We start from the raw sequence: 12447 nt of genomic DNA on the forward strand, positions 1-12447 counted from the left end.
TGCCAATTTGGATTAGCTTCAGATCTAGCATTGACATTTAACATACATTTGCCATAGACATATGAATAGGTTAATATCATTTATATGGATCCAGCTGAAATATCAGTCCATTTGCCTGGCTTGAGACTCATAAAATCAATTCCTCCAGGTTCTTATGTACCTTTTATTCCCCCCTGCCCTCTCTTACCTGACAATGGACATCTAGATCCATCAGCAAAATAAAGCGAGGGGAAATACACACAAACTTCTTATTAAGCTCACCTATCCCCAGGTGACCTAGTTTGTCAAGCAGGATGAGTTTTCGTTTTAAGCCCCCTCCCCTGCAAATGTTTGCTCCATCTCTGCCAGAAACACAAAATCCTACTACATGGTTCTTTTTTTAAGCCTTCCCACTATCGAAGGTGACCAAACTCCAGTTTTTAATAGTTAAAATCATGGCCCTGTTTCAAAAACAGATTATTGAGGACTTTGAGGCAATTGACACGGACAGTGGGATTTAAGAGGGAAGAAGCAGGTGCTGTTTGTTATCATTGAGAAATGTAAAACTTTTGCTAATGACATACTTATGAATTTAGGAATTCTTTCACTCACACACACCCATTTAGTGGTAATGGCTGTGATGATGATGGAAGAAAGACGAGGCTCCTCTTTCCGTCCATATTGTTCATCTTTCTAAAGCAAGTCCATGCTCCAAAACAAATCCCTGAAATCTTCAGAAATTCTTCTTTCAGTCCCTGGGAGAGTGCTTTAAAACATGATCTGAATGTATCTTTTCATGAAATTTCACTGCAAGTGTTTTGAGAAGCATTTTTTTGAATGCATACTTGAGTGCTTCTAGCACTCTGGACCTGAAAGAGGGGAAAAATCTAAAGAAAACAGCATCTTTCAGTAGGAAATGCCAAGAAGATAATTGTTTCTTCCAATGAACAAAGACGTAGGGTGGGAATAGTGAGAGAGAGAGAGAGAGAGAGAGAGAGAGAGAGTACTTATTATTCCAAGCAAAGTTTTGCATGTATTCCAAGCATCCCTACTTATCATGGACGGTCCTCCTGGTAAACAGCAATATCTACTTTGACATTTGGGATGGAGGCCTTTTTTAAAGAAAAAAGGTTGTTGAGCATTTAGAGGTGTAACTTATTTGTTTGTGTTTCTTTATCTAGTGCTTTCATATCCTACTGTCATCATAGCATTCAAGGCAATGTCTACAGGGGTTCCCTCACGGTCTCCCACACAGGCATTGACCAGACCCAGACTTGCTTAACAGCAGCAAGGTAGATGCATCATGTACCTGAAGACCAAGCTTCCCTTATCTGGTGCTTTTCATATGCTTTGGATTGTGGCTTCCATCATCCCTGACCACTGGCCAAGGCAGCTGTGGCTGATGGGAGTTGTAGCCCAGAACACCAGAAGAGCACCAGGCTGAGGAAGGCCACCTTAGACCATGCCCTAGGACATGTTTCCACCCCTCTCCCGAAGTTTTCTTCACCAATGTCTTCAGCTTATCAGCATCTTCCATTACAAACCAAGTCAAGACAGCAGAAGAATATAAGAAGATGCAATTTACCAGGTCACACTATTTATCCATCAGGACTAGTGCTGTCTACTCTGGTTAGTTACAACTCACGCAAAATGCATTCTTTGTAAAAATAATGATGATGAAATTTTCCTATCATGGCTTTTAATTGAAGCCACAAAAGAAAAAAAATAATAAGTAGATGGGGAAATATACATCTAAAACTGAACTGAAGTTTGATTACAGGTGAATGATCTGGGTCTAATTTGTATATGCTTTGTTTACAGAGTTAGCTATTAATCCTGTGTGATGTCCCTGTCTCTAGGTGTGCCAATCTTCATGCTGCCCATATTTCCCCTCTTGCCTTTAAATGCAGGATTGACAAATGTCCCTGCAGCTGTTGGTCTACCAACTCCCCATATGGCAGTATTCGCCCGGTCTTTATTTGTGTCATTGGGCAGCGCTACCCAGTGCTTTTCTTTTGGGGGCACTCAGGGGTACGCAGTACCGAAACCTCTTTTTTGTTGTTAAAAAGTGTGGCACCTACTGTAACAACTTCGTGGTGAGTACCGGCACCTCTTTTTTCTAGCATTGACGTTACCCTTCAGCAATATTACTGTGAGAAACCTGTCATGCCCAGTCTTTTTTTTTTTCTTTAGAATGTTTTGGAGCTTGCAAAGCAAAGTTTGTTTCATCCAGTTTTCCTTGTGCTTTCTATAATGGCATTGGCCTCCCTTTTGTTTCATCTGCTGCCCTGATCCAGATGTGGAGAGGGAGCACAGCTGGTTTTTGAGCAAATATAAAGATGTCAGGAAGATGTCATTCCACAAAACAGTGACTTATAATTGAAATGCAAAGCATGAGGATTGTCATAGCCATATCCTGCTACTTAACAGAATACTAGTGGGTGGTAGTCAGTGCAAATTTTTACTTACAGTAGACCCACTGAAGTAAATAAACATGACAAACATGGTTTCATTCATTTCAGCTGGATTACTCTGAGTAGAGCTTAGCTGAATACAAAACAATGTGATAAACATTAGAAAAGAAATAGACAACAGGTTGCCCTCCAGATGCTGTTGATATGAGCCATTATTTATAGACTATGCTGGCTGGGGGCTGGGGGAAACTATCATCTAATAATTTCTGAAGGCCACATGGTAAATATCAAATTTACCATGAACAAACAAGCAATAGTATATGGAGTAAAAAAAGAAACAATGCTCAATGAGAACAATATTAGAGTTCAACAGACTAGAAGATGGCAGCAGACTCAAGTAACTCCTGTATCAGTAAACCTTCAGTTAAGACTTTGGTGGTAGACAGATGCAACATTCTGACACAGGAATATTATATTGATATATTATTTGCTTTGTGCAGGGATCCTGCTGTGACGATTTCATTGGCCTGGAATCTGTGGACTTTGGATTGGCTCCAACATGTCTGTTTCTGCATGCTTGTGAATATTAGAAGTCCTTTATGATTGTAGCTCTACCAGTAACCTTCATCATTTCCTGAGTCACCATCTGCATTTTTATTGGATCTGGCCCAATAATTACTTTCCCCTTTCAGAGAGGAATTAAATGTGCATTAGATGTATGAAAAGTGCATAAGTCCCTGTAATTGAACAGTTAACTTGTACATGAATTCCACTTTGTACATAAGAGATGCAATTTGTGCACTGAGGAGATATTCAAACAAATTGGCACTTCATTCCTCTGTGGGAATAAGACTTTCTTTCCCAATCACAGCTTTTCACAAGAATTAAGCAAATTAGGGAAATAAAGGTCATTAGCTAAAATTAGATTGTACTCTACTTAACAGGTGTTTTGGTCTATTTTACCCTGAGGGCAAATCTCAATGCTGTCCAAGAAGTTAATTGTGCAATAATTGTACAGTTTGCACATTAATTTCTAACAGTTTAGACTGTGCTGTAGTTTTATTGAACTTATTGGCAGTTGCTTTCTTTACATGTGAGCAAGGTAATGACTCTAATGGGTAGATTCAAATTCTGTCCTGGGACCATTTAGCAGTTTATTTTATTAATTCTGAATTGTATGATGAATAACCAGAGAAAGAAAACCTAGACTTTGTGGTCTAGCCCACAACAAAAAGTTGTTTTTGTACTGGGTTAGGATAAAAAGAATTTTCATATTTTGACCACAGTGGTCAACTCACAATTAGGGATGCCCCAAATCTTCTTTTAAAATTTTGCTACTCCTATTGACCTGGGGGAAATTAACTGCTAGTTTTAGAAAGCTCTGTGGAACATAAACTGGCTAAAACATCAAGGGGTGTGTGGTTTGTGACATCTTCCCTTCCCACCATAATTCAGGCACTGCTTGAGATATTTTGATTGTGCAGATACCAACATTTTTGCTTTATGGCAGCTCAACTGATGATACACCAAATTCATGGATTACACAGGAGACACTGTTTATACAGAAGACATCATGAACGCTTTAGGAGACATAATATTTCTGGCCATGACCCATCCGTCAAGCTTCTACATAGAAGATCGGTGCACATCTTCATTCATACAAATGGATCCCAGAGGCTGGTATCCAAATCAGTCCCCTGCAATGCAGAATATGCAGCTGTCCCAGATGGGAACCGAACCTGCAGCCTTGGTGTTATCAGCACCACTCTCTAACCATCTGAGCTGTGTGTGTGTGTATAGATGTTTTGTTCTGAAACCCCAGAGAACCACTGGCCTTCTCAGTACACAATGCTGACCTAGAAGGTCCAAGGCATAAGACAGCTTCCTGTGTCCACACCTTCCAGAGAGCAACTAATGTATTGGCTCGATGTTCAGATGAATATAGTAGAAGAATGAAGAAAAGGAAAAGCAATATGATATTTGTTTTTAAAAAGCTGTTTTCCCACTATCTTTACATTTCCCAATATATTTTATTTTTTATGATAACATTTATATCCCACCATTTCTTCAAGGACCTCAGAGGAGCCTACATACTTCTCCCCCTCTCCAATTTACCCTCACAACAACCTCATGAGGTAAGTTAAGCTGAAAAACAGTAATTGGCCCAAGGTCACCCAGTGGGTTACATGGCTGACTGCAGATTTGAACCCTGGTTTTGCAGGTCTGAGTCCAGCACTCTAACCACTACACCACAGAAGTGTATGAAGGGCTTCTGAAATGACCTGGGCAAGTTTAGGTCCCCACCTTTGTGATCCCTCCCTGGCTAGCTTGCTGCCACCACCAGCAGCAGAATAAAAGCTGTGGGGACTAGAGGCAGAAGTGCAGTTGCACTTGACACCAAATGACTCTGAGAAGGCCACCACCTTTGTGATCCCTCCCTGGCTAGCTTATGGCTTGAGCTGCCACAATCCCACTTTGTGGCCCAGAGGCATTCTGGGTAAAGTAAGACGATAGCAGCTTCATCATGTGGTCCAGAAATCCCCTCAGCACTGTCCCATCCTTAAATAAAAGGGTTTAAAGGAAAATAAATATTTGCCTTTATTTGCATCAGCTGTGTAGACTTTCTGGGATACTTGGGCCTCAACAGTTGCCTGTTTGTTCCAGATATTGATGTTAGGCCTGAGGATGGGAAAGGGGGCACCTACTAGCATATCCCATCATCATGTAGCCATTGATAGCACAGGTGCCTCTGTCAGAGAAGAACATGAGAAACCTACTAGACAAACATGACAGTTCTGTCACGTGATTCATTGGCTTTATTTTTACCTTTATGGATTTTTCTGGTGGTTTAGAGATCCTTGAAAGTGGAACTTTCACATTAACAAAAAAGTAGGGGAAAGTTAAAGTTTAAATACAAGCAATGATGGGATACAGCTTAAAGTGTAGAGAATTCTGGCCAGAATACTATATTGATTAGGAGCATTTTAAAGGTTAGGGAGGGATGCCTACTCATTCTTCCTCTCTGATAAACAGCACACATTGTGGGAAGTTTGTTTCCTTGAAAATCTGGAACTTGTTGTGTACAAGATTGTTAAAGTATCTTGTGAAGTTCTGGAGTTTATATTAATTCCAAGGTGTGTTTTTTTAACAAGTAAGAGTTGTGAATAAATGGTGATAGACACTATGCTATGTCTTTTAGGCAGTGCAGCATGGGTTTTAAACCCAATCCTATGCTTAGAACTCTACTGAGTTCAGAGAGACTTGTTTCAAGTATGTGTGTATAAGATTGCATCCCACAGGCTCAAGGGGATTTGCTCCAGGATAAAATCATTGAATATAAAAGAGTTCTTTGATTCAATGTGATCATTGACTATAAAAGACATTCTTTGATCCCATTTGCCTAGCAGTGTATTGGCAAGTATTGGTCCTTTAAGCTGAACTTTCCAATCACCTATTCCTGTATTTCACTACAGTGGACCCCAGAAGGGCTATTTTGTCTGGCAAAATTTCATGTAGGTCAACAAACTCACCACAATACTCTTATGAATAAGTTGACTGCAAAAACATCAGGATTTCTTGTTCTTTTTAAGGTTCAAGTTACAAGATAGTTGACTATCAGTTTGAATATTTTATTAACCATATGTAAAAATGACATTTTCAACTGCTTTTCACTGCATAATGTCCTAAACATTTTACATGACGTACATGAGACTGTGGTTAGAAACTTTAAAAGTATCTTTTTACAGAGCCTCATTAATCTCCTTAATATTGTCAAGCAATACAAACAAAGCTCTGCTTAAATATTTATTCAAATCTCTTTTCCAAGATGAGGTCAGGCAAAACTGAATATTTAAAGCATATTCTAAGTATTATGTTTAACACCCAGCACTCTCTATAAATTGCCTCAAAATGTCATAGGTTGTGTTAATGTGAAAAGCTTTCCATGAGGGACACTGTAAACTTTTAATTGATGAAACTTGCTTGGTTTACCCTTGAACACCGTCCAAAAATAATAGCAGTACACCATCAGAATGCTCAGCCTTTCTTTTTGATATTTACCTTCTGTGAGGCTTTAATGCCAGCATGTTATGAAAGAATATGAGCTTAAAAGGATGACATAAGGCAGGAAATGGCTTTTGAACTATGGTGGACATCAATGGACTATTTTGATTGGGAGCAACCAATGTCCAATTTCTCCATTATTACTGAGGGAATGCAGAGCTGTGGCCTTTTATTCTTATTTTAATATAATTTTATTTCACAACTCCAGTAAGACATCCAGTCAAATATATATTGCACTCTTAAGGTGATTGAAGTTCCAAGATCTTTGGCACAAAGCTCTGGAGTGGAAATATGGTCTGCAATAAGCTCTACAGGTAAGAAAAACTCTGTCCCTATTTGCTTTCTGTGTTAACACAGTTGATCTCATTAGTATGTACTTAAGGCTTTTTTTGAAAAAAGGAAAATATTCTCTTGTCCTTTCAAGGAGGTAGGGTCATTAATGCCTCACATTCTTATGTCTGGGAAGCTCCACTGTCAGTGAAATGGAATTCTGCATAATCCTTATTTAACACCATGTAGCATGCAGAGAAGACCATTATCGCTAACAGCTTGTGTTACTGGCAAGAGTACAGTAAACAATGTGGAATATATTTGCTTTGTTAATTTCTTATGCATCATGACTTTAGTAGCTGTGAGTGCCAAAGGAGAGAGAAAAAGACATTTTATGGGCTGCTAATACATTCCCTTTGCCCACCATTTATTCCTCAGCATCTGACATGTTGCCACCCCATGCAAGCAATTTAAACTGTAAATTATGAGTGAACTGCATATAAAGGGTTTTTGTTTTTTCTAAAAAGATCATTTGAACTTAAATGATTTCAAAACAATAGTAATTGATATGATCCAAGTATATATTCCAATGGAGATGTTGTCCGATTCTTAGGGGAAAATAGAAAACTCATTTTCCATAATGAGCACCAGAAGAAAAGGGGGATACAGCTTCTCTGTCAATAGCCTCTGTACTAAGTAGTTAGAATTGGGTGGATGAAGGGTCTTTGGAAGGAGCATAATTAGAGATTAGAGATGGTAAAATGCTGGACTGGGAATGCTTACAAAGGAACTCACTCACCCAGTTCAGAAAAAAACCAAGCGAGTTAGAGCTGAGCTTATCTCCCCCAAAGTTCAGACCTGTAATAGGCTTATGAGGTAACATTCCTCCCTGCCACCAGATGCCCACTTTCCCATCCCCCCCCCAAATGAAAGGGGTTAAGCCTGAAAGCACAGAGAACTTGCAACAGCAATGGGCAATTATTTTTAAGGAGTGGAGATGATGCAGAGGGTCACAGCTACTGAAGAGCATAGGAACACAATTTATAATACCTCTGGACTCTAGTGTTCTTTGACACTCTAACCCACCACTATGCCACAGCTGCTGGACTGATCATATGCACAATGTTGCTGAATGCATGCCTGTTACCTCGGTAGGAAAGTGGATTCCAGCTGGGATAATTAGAAGTTTCAGCAAATACTGGAAAGAATTTGAGACCATTGGCTTCACTAGTCACAGACAGTACTCCCAAACCAAATGTGTATACAGTGCTCCCTTGGTTTAAGAACAGCTTAGTTGATGAACAATTAGGATTAAGAACGCTGTAAACCCGGAAGTAGGTGTTTTGGTTTGTGAACTTTGCCTTGGAAGCAGAACAAGTTTCGCTTCCTGCTGAGTGTGTTCCATTTGTAAATTGAGTCCCCCGCTGCTATGGAAAAGCGCACCTTGGTTTAAGAATGCTTTGGTTTAAGAACGGACTACCAGAACGGATTAAGTTAATAAACCAAGGTACCACTGTATTAAGTAAATAGTACTGTGTTGAACCCTCTCATTTTGCAGGGAAAATTTGGCCCCTTGAAAAAAGGGGATCGTTGGCAACATTCTTGGGGGAAAGGCCATGCAGGTAAATTCTCCACCAGGGAAACTGACTCCATTCTGGTGCAATCATCACAACTTTGGCTGTAAGCCTTAATCTTGACTGAAGGAGAGTTCTGCATGTCCCTCCAATAAAAGGGTATTCTGCTAAAGGGATCCATGAGTCACTTCTGTTCACATACCCAGGTGGGGACTAGGGCCACAGCACTCCCAAGATGTCCATCCCATGGGGTGGGGGACGATGTAGGTCATAGGACTCCCCCACTGTCGGATTGACCTTGGGTATACTACTGGCCGGTAGGCCAGAACTCAATGGTTGTATCCAATGCCTTTGCCAAACTTCTAACACCTGTAATTGATAATGTTGTGGCCTTATTTGACCCCCCCCAAAAAAAAGCACTGTGTTATGTCTGGTTATTCCTTTGGAGATGGGGCAGCAGGTGATGTGGTGCATTGGCATGTATGGGTATCTAACCTCTTCTTCTCAAGTTTTTTCCCAGTTCAGAATCACCCTACCTCAAATGGTTTTTCATCTGTGCAGTGGATATATTAAAAAGCTACAGAGGTCATTGTTGTGTGAAAAAGTAATTTGGCAGAATTATTTTGATCTTTAAATGTTATCAGTACCCTCTCTCTAATAACACAAGAAGAAAGTTGCTGGATTATGCAAAAGACCTATCTAGTCCACCATCTTGTTTCCCACAGATACCTATGGAAGTCCACAATATGAGGGCAACTGGAGATGAGGTGACCCGAATAGTATGTTTTATCCCTTCCCTAGTCATCTGTAACCTGCAAAACATACATTTCTTATCTGCTGTACATGGAATCAGCATTCCTTCTTTCCTCAGTCCAAACTGCTCAGGGTTCTTTGGGTTAAAAGGGGTAGGTATTAATAGAAAAATAATTTTCTCCGTTTTCCTCAAGATTAACAGAAACATGACCAATAAAGGAATTCTAAGAGCAAAAATGAGCTGTGTTTCATTGAGCCTGATTACTTTAATTTGAGTTTTTGCCAATTAATTCAAAGGAAGCTTCTAAATGTAACTAATGAGATGTATTTCCCCAGCTATTAATGAGTAAAGTTTTCTTTTTAAAAGGGGGGGGGGGAGAGAGAGAATTCAACTTTACTTCTGCTATCTTTGCAGAGTGCTGTTAAGTATTCCACAAACAAGCATCGATCACTTTAGAAACTGCTTACCTTTGTACTTAAAATCTGATACAACTATGAAATAAATATTATGAGAAATATACATCAATCATTAATTATCTTGGTGTTTGTTTGTTTGTTTTTAGAAGAAATAATTGCACCCTCTACAATAATGAAGTTTCTAATAGTGTTTTATATCTTTTTAAATGTCACTGTTCTGTAAGTTCACTTTTCTGTAAGACACACTTGGTGACATCTTTTAACTCTGTTTTCCATTATTGTCTCATTGTACATTCCCCCCACCCCCCGCGCAGCCCCTCTGGTCAACTGAATATTGTTTCCTTTCAGAACTAAAGCACTGAACTAAACCTAGTATTTAGAAAGATCTTCGAACATTAGACTGGGAGTGGGATCTCCCTTGTTTTGGTGTCACTGGCAGTCAACCATAAGTCCATTCCCTCCAGTCCCACCCTGCTTTGTGCAGACAATTTTCTGCAGACTTTTTTTAATACACACACTTTCATGTAAAATGCACAATTTTAACATAAAATACACACATTTTCAAAGCAATACATAAGAAAAGCCTGCTGGATCAGGCCAGTAGCATCCTGTTCTCACACTGGCCAACCAGATGCCTGCGGGAAGCCTGCAAGCAGAGGACAACACTTTCCCCTTCTGAAATTTTCTGCAATGAATTTATTTACTGCCTACCTATTACTGCCTCTAACAGTGGAGATTAAACATAACCATTAAGGCTCATAGCCACTGGTAGTGTGATCTTCCATGAGTTTGTCTAATCTTATGTTAAGGCCATCAATGTTCATACATCTTTTAAGTATAATATGTACGTATGCAAACAGGTTTTTGAACCCATTCCCATCTAGTTTCAAGCCTGGGTTTGACTGAATTGGCTAGTGTTGCCCTGACAGATGACCTTCAAGGCAGAGACAGGGAGAATGCCACTCCACTGCTGCTGTTGGATTTTCCAGCAGCTTTTGATAGAATTGGGCATGGCATCCTCTTGGACTGTTTCCATGGTTTGGGAGCTGAAAGCATTGTTTTGTAGAGCATCTGCTCCAACCTGCGGGACCTGTATCAGAGAATAGCACTGGGGAACTACATGTCTACATCTTGGCACAAGTCTCCCATCCCATGATTTTCCAGGTTAACGGGTTGCAAACATTATTTTTTTCCTGGAAGCAACTAACACGATAATGAGTGCTCTGCTAGATTGTGCTAGATTTCCAGAAGTGCCTTTTATGTCATGTGAAAAATCACATAAAACACAAAAAAATTCAGGTAAGGACATGTCAAGGAAATGAAATACAATGCTATCTGAATGCAGCCCAAGTGTTTTGTTTTTCCTTCATCTCCTGGGCTGCTCACATATGGCAGTCATTAGTGGTGGCAATCTCTCCCACTAGCATCAAAGATAATATGGGATTGCTCTGCCCATCTCAAGCAAAGTGGAGTGATACTGACTTTAATTCATATCACCAACTGAGTGGTGGATCCAGCTGTCAGAATTACCCACATCCTAAGGCATCCCTGTGCCTTCACTGAATACTCCACAGAACACATTTCACTATGAAATAATTTCTGATTTCTTACAAGGATCTTGGAAATGAGGAATTGTATCTGTGAGGAGTGGAAAGTGCTATGTTTCTTTCCTTTAGACAACAGGCTCTTACAAATCAGGAGCAAATGATGCACAAAAATCCCTCGGTATCTTAAAGAGGGGAAAAATTACATAGGTAAACAGATAAATCTTCAGTACATTTGTCTTTATGGGAGCAGTTCCTGCTGTTGGTCTCTAACCTGTGGGGCATTATTCTTCTCTAAATTGCCAGTAGTGTCCCACAGCACTGTGATAAATAGAAATCATGGAAAGAAATAACATTCATTCTAACACAGAGGAACCTTCCAGGCAGTCGCTAGACTCTGAGAACAGAATAGTTAGACAAAATAGATTAGTTGCAATCAAAGTGTATTTCATTCTGTGTCTCTTTGAAGGAATGTTAATCCTAGCTATGTGTAAGGACTTTGTGCCAATCATAAAATAAGTAATATTACTTAAAAAGCTGTCTTAAAATTTAAAGGCAGACATGAAATTCCACTTCTCTTTTGTATATTACCAGTGATTTAATCCCAAGAATGCATTTTTTGATATATCATTAAGAATCATAGGGCTATCTTCTTTTTTCTTCTGCCAATCAAGAGAACGAAGAAGAAATATAAGGATTACAGTGCAATAGAGAAGAAACAGATGGTCTGAAGGACAATACAACATCAAAATTTCCTATTGGAGAGCTTAGCTCTCTGTGGTAATGGTCAGTTTGAACCTTCAGATTTAAGAGAGACTATTTAAGTAAATGAAAGTAGCCTTAACTCTCATTAGCTGAAAGAGAAATAATGAATCGTTTGCGACACAGTAAAACTAACCTGCTCATCTATGTTACTGGAGGCGTTTAGACTATTGCAGTGATGTCTATCCGCTGTTCTCCATCAATTTCCTCAGGTCATGGTAGGGAGGCATCCATCACTCTAGAGTCCCACACTGTGCCCAGTCAGGTAAGAAGCTACTGTTCTTAGTTCTCCCACCAGCAGTAACAGAAAGCATTGAAACTGGGTGTTGTAGGGTGGGGCACTAGCAATTTTGTGTTTGCTGGATCCACAACCTTCAGATTGTGGGATGCAGTGGGACTCCTGAGGGCTGACACAGGGGTAAAAGTAAACACCCCTCTTCTGTCTTGGCCAATGTGAGTGGCAGGGCTTATGATGTGGCAGTTCATGTGCTGCTATGCTCTGACCCACTGCTTCCTGGCTAGGGTTAGGATCCTTGTTCTGGAGTCTTTCTTCCTAATAGCAGAAAAGAATGGTGGTGTGTGTGTGTGTGTGTGGAAGCTAGGACCAGAATTCTGGGATTAGCTTTTCAATAGTGGCATCAACCATCATTGTGTATTTCCCACAATGCCCAT

General features: G+C 39.9%; 1 long non-coding RNA gene across 1 annotated transcript in view; it reads right to left on the reverse strand.

Annotated features, from left to right (window-relative positions):
- Positions 1–2028: 2028 nt before the first annotated feature.
- The window catches only part of LOC310686252, a 248057-nt gene continuing 237638 nt past the window's right edge, over positions 2029–12447 (reverse strand). Inside the window, exon 2 of the long non-coding RNA XR_014515792.1 lies at positions 2029–2089. This is a non-coding gene — a long non-coding RNA (uncharacterized lncRNA). The remainder of the gene's footprint in view (positions 2090–12447) is intronic.

This window comes from Podarcis liolepis (assembly GCF_965112155.1).
Source record: "Podarcis liolepis genome assembly, chromosome: 9".
In the NCBI taxonomy this organism is placed as follows: domain Eukaryota; kingdom Metazoa; phylum Chordata; class Lepidosauria; order Squamata; family Lacertidae; genus Podarcis; species Podarcis liolepis.